The sequence below is a fragment of the Aegilops tauschii genome, chromosome 1, assembly GCF_002575655.3.
Source record: "Aegilops tauschii subsp. strangulata cultivar AL8/78 chromosome 1, Aet v6.0, whole genome shotgun sequence".
NCBI lineage: Eukaryota > Viridiplantae > Streptophyta > Magnoliopsida > Poales > Poaceae > Aegilops > Aegilops tauschii.
Window position 1 is genome coordinate 223,785,095 of NC_053035.3, and position 14,086 is coordinate 223,799,180.

Consider the following 14,086-nt stretch of genomic DNA (forward strand, 5'->3'; position numbering starts at 1 on the left):
ATCCTACTCATACTCTGAACAATGCTGATCTTACATTAACAATGCCTGTCCTTTTTGATATGATGCAGTGTCCCTACAGTTACTGTCCTTTGTAATCACACCACCTTTGCCAAAAACAGGGAAGCACTGTTGGGGAACGTAGTAATTTCAAAAAAATTCCTACGCACACGCAAGATCATAGTGATGCATAGCAACGAGAGGGGAGAGTGTTGTTCACGTACCCTCGTAGACCGAAAACGGAAGCGTTAGCACAACGCGGTTGATGTAGTCGTACGTCTTCACGATCCGACCGATCAAGTACCGAACGCACGACACCTCCGAGTTCAGCACACGTTCAGCCCGATGACGTCCCTCGAACTCCGATCCAGCCGAGTGTTGAGGGAGAGTTTCTTCAGCACGACGGCGTGGTGACGATGATGATATTCTACCGACGCAGGGCTTCGCCTAAGCACCGCTACAGTATTATTGAGGTGGACTATGGTAGAGGGGGGCACCACACATGGCTAAAAGATTAAACGATCAATTGTTGTGTCTCTAGGGTGCCCCCTACCCCTGTATATAAAGGAGCAAGGGGGAGAGGTGCGGCCGGCCAGAAGGGGCGCGCCAGGAGGAGTCCTACTCCCACCGGGACTAGGACTCCCTCCCTTTTCCTTGTTGGCCTAGGAGTGGAGGGGGAAAGAGGAGGGAGAGAGGAAGGAAAGGGGGGGCGCCGCCCCCCTTCTCCTTGTCCTATTCGGACTAGGGGGGAGGGGCACGTGGCCCTGCCCTGGCCGCCTCTCCTCTCTTCCACTAAGGCCCACTATGGCCCATTAAGCCCCCGGGGGGTTCCGGTAACCTCCCGGTACTCCGGTAAAATCCCGATTTCACCCGGAACACTTCCGATATCCAAACATAGGCTTCCAATATATCAATGTTCATGTATCGACCATTTCGAGACTCCTCGTCATGTCCGTGATCACATCCGGGACTCCGAACAACCTTCGGTACATCAAAACATATAAACTCATAATATAACTGTCATCGAAACTTTAAGCGTGTGGACCCTATGGGTTCGAGAACTATGTAGACATGACCGAGACACGTCTCCGGTCAATAACCAATAGTGGAACCTGGATGCTCATATTGGCTCCCACATATTCTACGAAGATCTTTATCGGTCAGACCGCATAACAACATACGTTGTTCCCTTTGTCATCGGTATGTTACTTGCCCGAGATTCGATCGTCGGTATCTCAATACCTAGTTCAATCTCGTTACCGGCAAGTATCTTTACTCGTTCCATAATACATCATCCTGCAACAAACTCATTAGTTGCAATGCTTGCAAGGCTTAAGTGATGTGCATTACCGAGAGGGCCCAGAGATACCTCTCCGACAATCGGAGTGACAAATCCTAATCTCGAAATACGCCAACCCAACAAGTACCTTCGGAGACACCTGTAGAGCACCTTTATAATCACCCAGTTACGTTGTGACGTTTGGTAGCACACAAAGTGTTCCCCCGGTAAACGGGAGTTGCATAATCTCATAGTCATAGGAACATGTATAAGTCATGAAGAAAGCAATAGCAAGATACTAAACGATCGAGTGATAAGCTAACAGAATGGGTCAAGTCAATCACATCATTCTCCTAATGATGTGATCCCGTTAATCAAATGACAACCCATGTAAATGGCTAGGAAACTTAACCATCTTTGCTCAATGAGCTAGTCAAGTAGATGCATACTAGTGACACTCTGTTTGTCTATGTATTCACACATGTATTATGTTTCTGGTTAATACAATTCTAGCATGAATAATAAACATTTATCATGATATAAGGAAATAAATAATAACTCTATTATTGCCTCTAGGGCATATTTCCTTCAGTCTCCCACTTGCACTAGAGTCAATAATCTAGATCAGATCGCCATGTGATTTAACATCAATAGTTCACATCACTATGTGATTAACACCCATAGTACATATCGTCATGTGACCAACACCCAAAGGTTTTACTAGAGTCACTAATCTAGTTCACATCGCTATGTGATTAACACCCAAAGAGTACTAAGGTGTGATCATGTTTTTGCTTGTGAGATAATTTTAGTTAACGGGTCTGTCACATTCAGATCCGTAAGTATTTTGCAAATATTCCATGTCTACAATGCTCTGCACGGAGCTACTCTAGCTAATTGCTCCCACTTTCAATATGTATCCAGATTGAGACTTAGAGTCATCTGGATTGGTGTAAAAGCTTGCACCGATGTAACTCTTTACGACGAACTCTTTTATCACCTCCATAATCGAGAAACTTTTCCTTAGTCCTTACTAAGGATATTCTTGACCGCTGTCCAGTGATCTACTCCTAGATCAAAATTGTTCTCCCTTGCCAAACCCAGAGCAAGGTATACAATAGGTCTGGTACACAGCATAGCATATTTTATAGAACCTATGACTGAGGCATAGGGAATGATTTTTCATTCTCTTTCTATTTTCTACCATGGTCGGGTTTTGAGTCTTACTCAACTTCACACCTTGTAACACAAGCAAGAACCCTTTCTTTGCTTGATCCATTTTGAACTTCTTCAAAATTTGTCAAGGTATATGCTTTGTAAAAGTCCAATTAAGCGTCTTGATCTATCTCTAAAGATCTTGACGCCCAATATATACGCAGCTTCACCGAGGTCTTTCATTGAAAAAATCATATTCAAGTATCCCTTTATGCTATCCAGAAATTCTATATCATTTCCAATCAGCAATATGTCATCCACAAATAATATCAGAAATGCTACAGAGCTCCCACTCACTTTCTTGTAAATACAGGCTTCTCCAAAAGTCTGTACAAAACCAAATGCTTTGATCACACTATCAAAGCGTTTATTCCAACTCCGAGAGGCTTGCACCAGTCCATAAATGGATCGCTGGAGCTTGCACACTTTGTTAGCTCCCTTTGGATCGACAAAACCTTCCGGTTGCATCATATACAACTCTTCTTCCAGAAATCCATTCAGGAATGCAGTTTTGACATCCATTTGTCAAATTTCATAATCATAAAATGCGGCAATTGCTAACATGATTCGGACAGACTTAAGCATCGCTACGAGTGAGAAAATCTCATCGTAGTCAACACCTTGAACTTTGTCAAAAACCTTTTTTTTGACAAGTCTAGCTTTGTAGATAGTAACACTACTATCAGCGTCCGTCTTCCTCTTGAAGATCCATTTATTTTCTATGGCTTGCCGATCATCGGGCAAGTCAACCAAAGTCCATACTTTGTTCTCATACATGGATCTCATCTCAGATTTCATGGCCTCAAGCCATTTTTGCGGAATCTGGGCTCACCATCGCTTCTTCATAATTCATAGGTTCGTCATGGTCTAGTAACATAACCTCCAGAACAGGATTACCGTACCACTCTGGTGCGGATCTTACTCTGGTTGACCTACGAGGTTCAGTAATAACTTGATCTGAAGTTCCATGATCATCATCATTAACTTCCTCACTAATTGGTATAGGCGTTGCAGAAACTGGTTTCTGCGATGAACTACTTTCCAATAAGGGAGCAGGTACAATTACCTCATCAAGTTCTACTTTCCTCCCACTCACTTCTTTCGAGAGAAACTCCTTCTCCAGAAAAATACCGAATTTAGCAACAAAAGTCTTGCCTTCGGATCTATGATAGAAGGTGTACCCAACAGTCTCCTTTGGGTATCCTATGAAGACACATTTTTCAGATTTGGGTTCGAGCTTATCAGGTTGAAGCTTTTTCACATAAGCATCGCAGCCCCAAACTTTAAGAAACGACCACTTTGGTTTCTTGCCAAACCACAGTCCATAAGGCGTCGTCTCAACGGATTTTGATGGTGCCCTATTTAACGTGAATGCAGCCGTCTCTAAAGCATAACCCCAAAACGATAGCGGTAAATTAGTAAGAGACATCATAGATAGCACCATATCTAGTAAAGTAAGATTACGACGTTCGGACACACCATTACGCTGTGGTGTTCCAGGTGGCGTGAGTTGCGAAACTATTCCGCATTGTTTCAAATGAAGACCAAACTCATAACTCAAATATTCTCCTCCACGATCAGATCGTAGAAACTTTATTTTCTTGTTACGATGATTTTCAACTTCACTCTGAAATTCTTTGAACTTTTCAAATGTTTCAGACTTATGTTTCATTAAGTAGATATACCCATATCTGCTTAAATCATCTGTCAAGGTGAGAAAATAACGATATCCGCCACGAGCCTCAACATTCATCGGACCACATACATCTGTATGTATGATTTCCAACAAATCTGTTGCTCTCTCCATAGTTATGAAGAATGGCGTTTTAGTCATCTTGCCCATGAGGCACGGTTCGCAAGTACCAAGTGATTCATAATCAAGTGGTTCCAAAAGTCGATCAGTATGGAGTTTCTTCATGCGCTTTACACCGATATGACCTAAACGGCAGTGCCACAAATAAGTTGCACTATCATTATCAACTATGCATCTTTTGTCTTCAATACTATGAATATGTGTATCACCACTATGGAGATTCAACAAAAATAGACCACTCTTCAAGGGTGCATGACCATAAAAGATATTACTCATATAAATAGAACAACCATTATTCTCTGATTTAAATGAATAACTGTCTTGCATCAAACAAGATCCAGATATAATGTTCATGCTTAACGCTGGCACCAAATAACAATTATTTAGGTCTAAAACTAATCCCGAAGGTAGATGTAGAGGTAGCGTGCCGACCGCGATCACATCGACTTTGGAACCATTTCCCACACACATCGTCACCTCGTCCTTAGCCAATCTTCGCTTAATCTGTAGCCCCTGCTTCGAGTTGCAAATATTAGCAACAGAACCAGTATCAAATACCCAAGTGCTATTGCGAACATTAGTAAGGTACACATCAATAACATGTCTATCACATATACCTTTGTTCACCTTGCCATCCTTCTTATCCGCCAAATACTTGGGGCAGTTCCGCTTCCAGTGACCAGTCTGCTTGCAGTAGAAGCACTCAGTCTCAGGCTTAGGTCCAGACTTGGGTTTCTTCTCCTGAACAGCAACTTGCTTGTTGTTCTTCTTGAAGTTCCCCTTCTTCTTCCCTTTGCCCTTTTTCTTGAAACTGGTGGTCTTATTGACCATCAACACTTGATGCTCCTTTTTGATTTCTACCTCCGCAGCCTTTAGCATTGCGAAGAGCTCGGGAATCGTCTTATCCATCCCCTGCATGTTATAGTTCATCACGAAGCTCTTGTAGCTTGGTGGCAGTGATTGAAGAATTCTGTCAATGACGCTATCATCCGGAAGATTAACTCCCAGTTGAATCAAGTGATTGTTATACCCAGACATTTTGAGTATATGCTCACTGACAGAACTATTCTCTTCCATCTTGCAGCTGTAGAATTTATTGGAGACTTCATATCTCTCAATCCGGGCATTTGCTTGAAATATTAACTTCAACTCCTGGAACATCTCATATGCTCCATGACGTTTAAAACGTCGTTGAAGACCCGGTTCTAAGTCGTAAAGCATGGCACACTGAACTATCGAGTAGTCATCAGCTTTGCTCTGCCAGACGTTCATAACATCTGGTGTTGCTCCTGCAGCAAGTCTGGCACCCAACGGTGCTTCCAGGACGTAATTCTTCTGTGCAGCAATGAGGATAATCCTCAAGTTACGGACCCAGTCCGTGTAATTGCTACCATCATCTTTCAACTTTGCTTTCTCAAGGAACACATTAAAATTCAACGGAATAACAGCACGGGCGATCTATCTACAATCAACATAGACAAGCAAGATACTATCAGGTACTAAGTTCATGATAAATTTAAGTTGAATTAATCATATTACTTAAGAACTCCCACTTAGATAGACATCCCTCTAATCCTCTAAGTGATCACGTGATCCATATCAACTAAACCATGTCCGATCATCACGTGAGATGGAGTAGTTTCAACGGTGAACATCACTATGTTGATCATATCCACTATATGATTCACGCTCGACCTTTCGGTCACCGTGTTCCGAGGCCATATCTGTTATATGCTAGGCTCGTCAAGGTTAACCTGAGTATTCCGTGTGTGCAACTGTTTTGCACCCGTTGTATTTGAACGTAGAGCCTATCACACCCGATCATCACGTGGTGTCTCAGCACGAAGAACTTTCGCAACGGTGCATACTCATGGAGAACACTTATACTTTGATAATTTAGTGAGGGATCATCTTATAATGCTACCGTTAAGCAAAGCAAGATAAGATGCATAAAAGATAAACATCACATGCAATCAATATAAGTGATATGATATGGCCATCATCATCTTGTGCTTGTGATCTCCATCTCCGAAGCACCGTCATGATCACCATCGTCACCGGCGCGACACCTTGATCTCCATCGTCGCATCGTTGTCGTCTCGCCAATCTTATGCTTCTACGACTATCGCTACCACTTAGTGATAAAGTAAAACATTATAGGGCGATTCCATTGCATACAATAAAGCGACAACCATATGGCTCCTGCGAGTTGCCGATAATTCGGTTACAAAACAAGATCGTCTCATACAATAAAATTTAGCATCATGTCTTGACCATATCACATCACAACATGCCCTGCAAAAACAAGTTAGACGTCCTCTACTTTGTTGTTGCAAGTTTTACGTGGCTGCTACGGACTTAGCAAGAACCATTCTTACCTACGCATCAAAACCACAACGATAGTTTATTAAGTTGGTGCTGTTTTAACCTTCGCAAGGACCGGGCGTAGCCACACTCGGTTCAACTAAAGTTGGAGAAACTGACACCCGCCAGCCACCTCTGTGCAAAGCACGTCGGAAGAAACAGTCTCGCGTAAGTGTACGCGTAATGTCGGTTCGGGCCGCTTCATCCAACAATACCGCCGAACCAAAGTATGACATGCTGGTAAGCAGTATGACTTATATCGCCCACAACTCACTTGTGTTCTACTCGTGCATATAACATCAACGCATAAAACCAGGCTCGGATGCCACTGTTTGGGGAACGTAGTAATTTCAAAAAAATTCCTATGCACACGCAAGATCATGGTGATGCATAGCAACGAGAGGGGAGAGTGTTGTCCACGTACCCTCGTAGACCGAAAGCGGAAGCATTAGCACAACGCGGTTGATGTAGTCGCACGTCTTCACGATCCGACCGATCAAGTACCGAACGCACGGCACCTCCGAGTTCAGCACACGTTCAGCCCGATGACGTCCCTCGAACTCCGATCCAGCCGAGTGTTGAGGGAGAGTTTCTTCAGCACGACGGCGTGGTGACGATGATGATATTCTACCGACGCAGGGCTTCGCCTAAGCACCCCTACAGTATTATCGAGGTGGACTATGGTGGAGGGGGCACCGCACACGGCTAAAAGATCAAACGATCAATTGTTGTGTCTCTAGGGTGCCCCCTGCCCCTGTATATAAAGGAGCAAGGGGGAGAGGTGCGGCCGGCCAGAAGGGGCGCGCCAGGAGGAGTCCTACTCCCACCGGGAGTAGGACTCCCTCCCTTTTCCTTGTTGGACTAGGAGTGGAGGGGGAAAGAGGAGGGAGAGAGGAAGGAAAAGGGGGGGGTGCCCCCCTTCTCCTTGTCCTATTCGGACTAGGGTGAGGGGCGCGTGGCCCTGCCCTGGCTGCCTCTCCTCTCTTCCACTAAGGCCCACTATGGCCCATTAAGCCCCCGGGGGGTTCCGGTAACCTCCCGGTACTCCGGTAAAATCCCGATTTCACCCGGAACACTTCCGATATCCAAACATAGGCTTCCAATATATCAATCTTCATGTCTCGACCATTTAGAGACTCCTCGTCATGTCCATGATTAAATCCGAGACTCCGAACAACCTTCGGTACATCAAAACATATAAACTCATAATATAACTGTCATCGAAACTTTAAGCGTGCGGACCCTATGGGTTCGAGAACTATGTAGACATGACCGAGACACGTCTCCGGTCAATAACCAATAGCGGAACCTGGATGCTCATATTGGCTCCCACATATTCTACGAAGATCTTTATCGGTCAGACCGCATAACAACATACGTTGTTCCCTTTGTCATCGGTATGTTACTTGCCCGAGATTCGATCGTCGGTATCTCAATACCTAGTTCAATCTCGTTACCGGCAAGTCTCTTTACTGGTTCCGTAATACATCATCCCGCAACAAACTCATTAGTTGTAATGCTTGCAAGGCTTAAGTGATGTGCATTACCGAGAGGGCCCAGAGATACCTCTCCGACAATCGGAGTGACAAATCCTAATCTCGAAATAGGCCAACCCAACAAGTACCTTCAGAGACACCTGTAGAGCACCTTTATAATCACCCAGTTACGTTGTGACGTTTGGTAGCACACAAAGTGTTCCTCCGGTAAACGGGAGTTGCATAATCTCATAGTCATAGGAACATGTATAAGTCATGAAGAAAGCAATAGCAATATACTAAACGATCGAGTGCTAAGCTAAAGGAATGGGTCAAGTCAATGTAACGACCAAACCTCGAAGGATTTGAGTCTCTGTGCTTACTGTGCTAGTCCCTGGATCGAACTCGCGAGCACACACAGTATAGATGAATACCAGAATAGCAAGTGCATCATTTATTACAACGTATGATCCAGAATGTATAAAATAAAACAATCTGCATAGCACTTGGCTAGCTTTATTCAATCAAACAGCGGAAAGTAGCAGAAAATAACGATGAGTCCCATCATAGCCCACTGGCAATGCTGAGTGCAGACTCGCGACCCTAACGATACCTTACTGTTCATCTGAAAATCCTGCAACATGAGACATTGCAGCCATATAGGTCAATACTTGGAATGTATTGGCAAGTTACACAGGAGTAATAATATAGCAGACCTACATGTATATGCATAGTATATCAAAAGGAAGGCTTGGGGGTTTATTTTGCGGAAAGCTGATTTTGTCCTCATAACTACCTAATAGTCAAAAATTTATTTAATTATTTTATTACGATTATTAAATACACAAGGTTGAGTTGGCAAAATCAACTCCAACCTACCCTTTATTAAGTTGCCCACAAATATTATTAAGTGTCACATCTGTCAAGATCATCCAACAACTGTAATGGCATAGTCGCTCAAATTTACCCATAACCGGGGGCACGACTAATCATGATTAGTTTTAATACTCTGCAGAGTTTAGTACGCTTTACGCACTGGACCCAATCCGAAGATTGAGACGAAGTCTTTCAGAAGAGGTTCCCTTAACCACCTGACAGCCACATCCCACCTACATATGCTACATCTGTCGACACTGTCTGGGCCAGGGTTCCAACAACTGATCAACCAAGCCAGAGCCCATATAGCCGCACATGGAAGCTACTAGTCACTAAGTCTGTCTGATGTTTTTGAACCTGGGTGGCATTCCACTTAGGGTGCACTCTCATGAGCACATGGCCTTAGAAAAGGTGCAAGACCCCATGATGCCTTCCCTCAACACCAAGCAATACCACTTCCGCCCAGAGGTGAGTTAAATCCTGAGTTACTACTCAATTGTTATATGTATTTATAATCCTCACATAAACTCAATGAATACATGAACCACCCCCGTCTACAAAGCATAGCAAACTACAACTACCACGATTGGCAAAAGACGGGAAGATAGCTCAACAGCATAGCCAACATATATAATACTCCTATGCATGCATATATTCATAGTGTGATATAACTACATGCATAGAAAACAATAGGTAAAGGATGATCATGTAACTTGCCTTAGTTCTGGTTCAAAAAGTCACACTCCTGACAATAGCTCGCGTCGCACTCCGGACAATCTACACGTTTCACACAACTCAACAAATCAATCACCAGAACACGAATAGAACCAAAACAAAACCAACAGCAACAAAACCATTTTTAAAACTCAACAACAGAAGCTTAACAGCACCTAAAATGCACTACGGTCACGATGCAAAAATAATCACTCGATTCCGATAAACGGTTTGAGAGTTACGGCCTCCGGAAGATTCAATTCAAATTCGAACGAATCCAAATTTGAAAGGTGCAAACATGTGAGATTTTGATACTGTGATAAAGTGCTGGTTTTTGTGAGTGCATAGGAAAAATAATTACCTAAATTGGATATATAGAATAGAAGTTATAGCTAATTGAAGTTAGAGTTGAAAACTGAAAAAGAACAAAAAGAAACAGAATCCTCCTGGTCGGTTACTATAGCAGCTCATGTAGCAACTGCCACGTGGCAGTTCTTGATTGGCCGGGCGTGTGTGCTCACCCAAAACAGAGGAAAACGACGGCGGTCTCGGGCGTTGGCGGCGGCGCTCCTCCGGTGGGTCTCCGGCGAAGGCGAGGTGACGGGCGGAGGCGGCGTGGAGTGGCGGAGGTGTAGGTGAGGTCGGGCGGCGACGGGGCGTCCTCTGCGGGCAGCAACGGCGACGAGAATAGCAGTGTGCTTCGGCGGCGGCGGCAGCGTTCTGGTGCTCTACAGGGTACTTCGAGGTGTCAAAAGAGTTCTTCATCGTGTGGGGGTTCGAGGGGTGCAGGCAGCGGGGCTCTGCGGGCTCTTACGGCGACGAAAACCTCCGATGACGGTGGCGGCGGGTCGAGCTCCGCGGCAAGATCCAAACGGCGCGGGCGCGTGCGTGCGGCAGAAACAGATGCTAGGAAGTGGCTGCGGGGTCTCCCCTAGGGCCTTGCCTCACGTGCGGTGTCCCTGGTGAGCACAGGGTCGGACAGGGGCGCAGATCAACTCAGGTGCGGCCTCGGTGTGCGTGTGCGGGGCGCGTGCGTCCGACCGGAGGAAGGGGACGAATAGGCGCGGGGCCCGCTAGTCAGTGGCTGGAGGCGATTAGCGGATCGGGTGCGGGTCGGGCACGGGCGGCGCGGCGCGTACCGCTTCGCGTAGATAGGTGGGCTGGAGGCGCGGGAGACTGGGCCGTGGGCAGTGCGGGGTTAGGTGGGCCGCGGGGTTGGCTGCTGGGCCGCGCAGTGCTCTGCGCTGCGCGCTGTGCTGCGGTTTTTTTCTTTAACAAAAACTACAGTAGTAAAACTAAAAATAAATAAAATAAAATACACAGTATAAATTCTAAATAAAAGTACCTAGACACACAGTCAAAATAGCACTACAACTATAAACTACAGGAACACTAATTCCAACACTAATGCAATTTTGTAAAATAATTTTTATGCAATAGGCCACTCAAACAGCAATACCACAATCAAATAAAATATTTTGAAGATTGCAAAAATTACCAGAACATATCAGATGAACTGGAAATAATATTCTGCACATTATGAACATTTTTAAAATAGGGGAGAAGTCATGTTATCTCTACTCCAAATAAATTGCCTTTTGTTGCATAATGATTTGAATATTCTGAAAAAGCAAATAATGCAATAAAAATATGATATGCATATGAATGATCTATTAACATCCTAATTTAGGAAAATTGGGATGTTACAATCAATCACATCATTCTCCTAATGATGTGATCCCGTTAATCAAATGACAACCCATGTCAATGGCTAGGAAACTTAACCATCTTTGATCAACGAGCTAGTCAAGTAGAGGCATACTAGTGACACTCTTTTTGTCTATGTATTCACACATGTATTATGTTTTCGGTTAATACAATTCTAGCATGAATAATAAACATTTATCATGATATAAGGAAATAAATAATAACTTTATATTGCCTCTAGGGCATATTTCCTTCAGTCTCCCACTTGCACTAGAGTCAATAATCTACATTACACAGTAATGATTCTAACACCCATGGAGCCTTGGTGCTAATCATGTTTTGCTCGTGGAAGAGGCTTAGTCAACGGGTCTGCAACATTCAGATCCGTATGTATCTTGCAGATTTCTATGTCTCCCACCTGGACTAAATCTCGGATGGAATTGAAGCGTCTCTTGATGTGCTTGGTTCTCTTGTGAAATCTGGATTCCTTCGCCAAGGCAATTGCACCAGTATTGTCACAAAAGATTTTCATTGGACCTGATGCACTAGGTATGACACCTAGATCGGATATGAACTCCTTCATCCAGACTCCTTCATTTGCTGCTTTTGAAGCAGCTATGTATTCCGCTTCACAAGTAGATCCCGCCACGACGCTTTGTTTAGAACTGCACCAACTGACAGCTCCACCGTTCAATGTAACCACGTATCTGGTTTGCGATTTAGAATCGTCCGGATCAGTGTCAAAGCTTGCATCAACGTAACCATTTACGATGAGCTCTTTGTCACCTCCATAAACGAGAAACATATCCTTAGTCCTTTTCAGCTATTTCAGGATGTTCTTGACCGCTGTCCAGTGATCCACTCCTGGATTACTTTGGTACCTCCCTGCTAGACTTATAGCAAGGCACACATCAGGTCTGGTACACATCATTGCATACATGATAGAGCCTATGGCTGAAGCATAGGGAACATCTTTCATCTTCTCTCTATCTTCTGCAGTGGTCGGGCATTGAGTCTTACTCAACTTCACACCTTGTAACACAGGCAAGAACCCTTTCTTTGCTTGATCCATTTTGAACTTCTTCAAAACTTTGTCAAGGTATGTGCTTTGTGAAAGTCCAATTAAGCGTCTTGATCTATCTCTATAGATCTTGATGCCCAATATATACACAGCTTCACCGAGGTCTTTCATTGAAAAACTCATATTCAAGTATCCCTTTATGCTATCCAGAAATTCTATATCATTTCCAATCAGCAATATGTCATCCACATATAATATCAGAAATGCTACAGAGCTCCCACTCACTTTCTTGTAAATACAGGCTTCTCCAAAAGTCTGTACAAAACCAAATGCTTTGATCACACTATCAAAGCGTTTATTCCAACTCCGAGAGGCTTGCACCAATCCATAAATGGATCGCTGGAGCATGCACACTTTGTTAGCTCCCTTTGGATCGACAAAACCTTCCGGTTGCATCATATACAACTCTTCTTCCAGAAATCCATTCAGGAATGCAGTTTTGACATCCATTTGCCAAATTTCATAATCATAAAATGCGGCAATTGCTAACATGATTCGGACAGACTTAAGCATCACTACGGGTGAGAAGGTCTCATCGTAGTCAATCCCTTGAACTTGTCAAAAACCTTTTGCAACAAGTCGAGCTTTATAGACAGTAACCTTACCGTCAGCGGCAGTCTTCTTCTTGAAGATCCATTTATTCTCAATTGCTCGCCGATCATCGGGCAAGTCAACCAAAGTCCACACTTTGTTCTCATACATGGATCCCATCTCAGATTTCATGGCTTCAAGCCATTTTGCGGAATCTGGGCTTACCATCACTTCTTCATAGTTCGTAGGTTCGTCATGGTCTAGTAACATAACCTCCAGAACAGGATTACTGTACCACTCTGGTGCGGATCTTACCCTGGTTGACCTACGAGGTTCAGTAATAACTTGATCTGAAGTTCCATGATCATCATCATTAACTTCCTCACTAATTGGTATAGGCGTTGCAGAAACTGGTTTCTGCGATGAACTACTTTCCAATAAGGGAGCAGGTACAATTACCTCATCAAGTTCTACTTTCCTCCCACTCACTTCTTTCGAGAGAAACTCCTTCTCCAGAAAAATTCCGAATTTAGCAACAAAAGTCTTGCCTTCGGATCTATGATAGAAGGTGTACCCAACAGTCTCCTTTGGGTATCCTATGAAGACACATTTCTCCGATTTGGGTTCGAGCTTATCAGGTTGAAGCTTTTTCACATAAGCATCGCAGCCCCAAACTTTAAGAAACGACACCTTTGGTTTCTTGCCAAACCACAGTTCATAAGGCGTCGTCTCAACGGATTTTGATGGTGCCCCATTTAACGTGAATGTGCGTCTCTAAAGCATAACCCCAAAACGATAGCGGTAAATCAGTAAGAGACATCATAGACGCACCATATCTAGTAAAGTACGATTACGACGTTCGGACACACCATTACGCTGTGGTGTTCCGGGTGGCGTGAGTTGCGAAACTATTCCGCATTGTTTCAAATGAAGACCAAACTCATAACTCAAATATTCTCCTCCATGATCAGATCGTAGAAACTTTATTTTCTTGTTACGATGATTTTCAACTTCACTCTGAAATTCTTTGAACT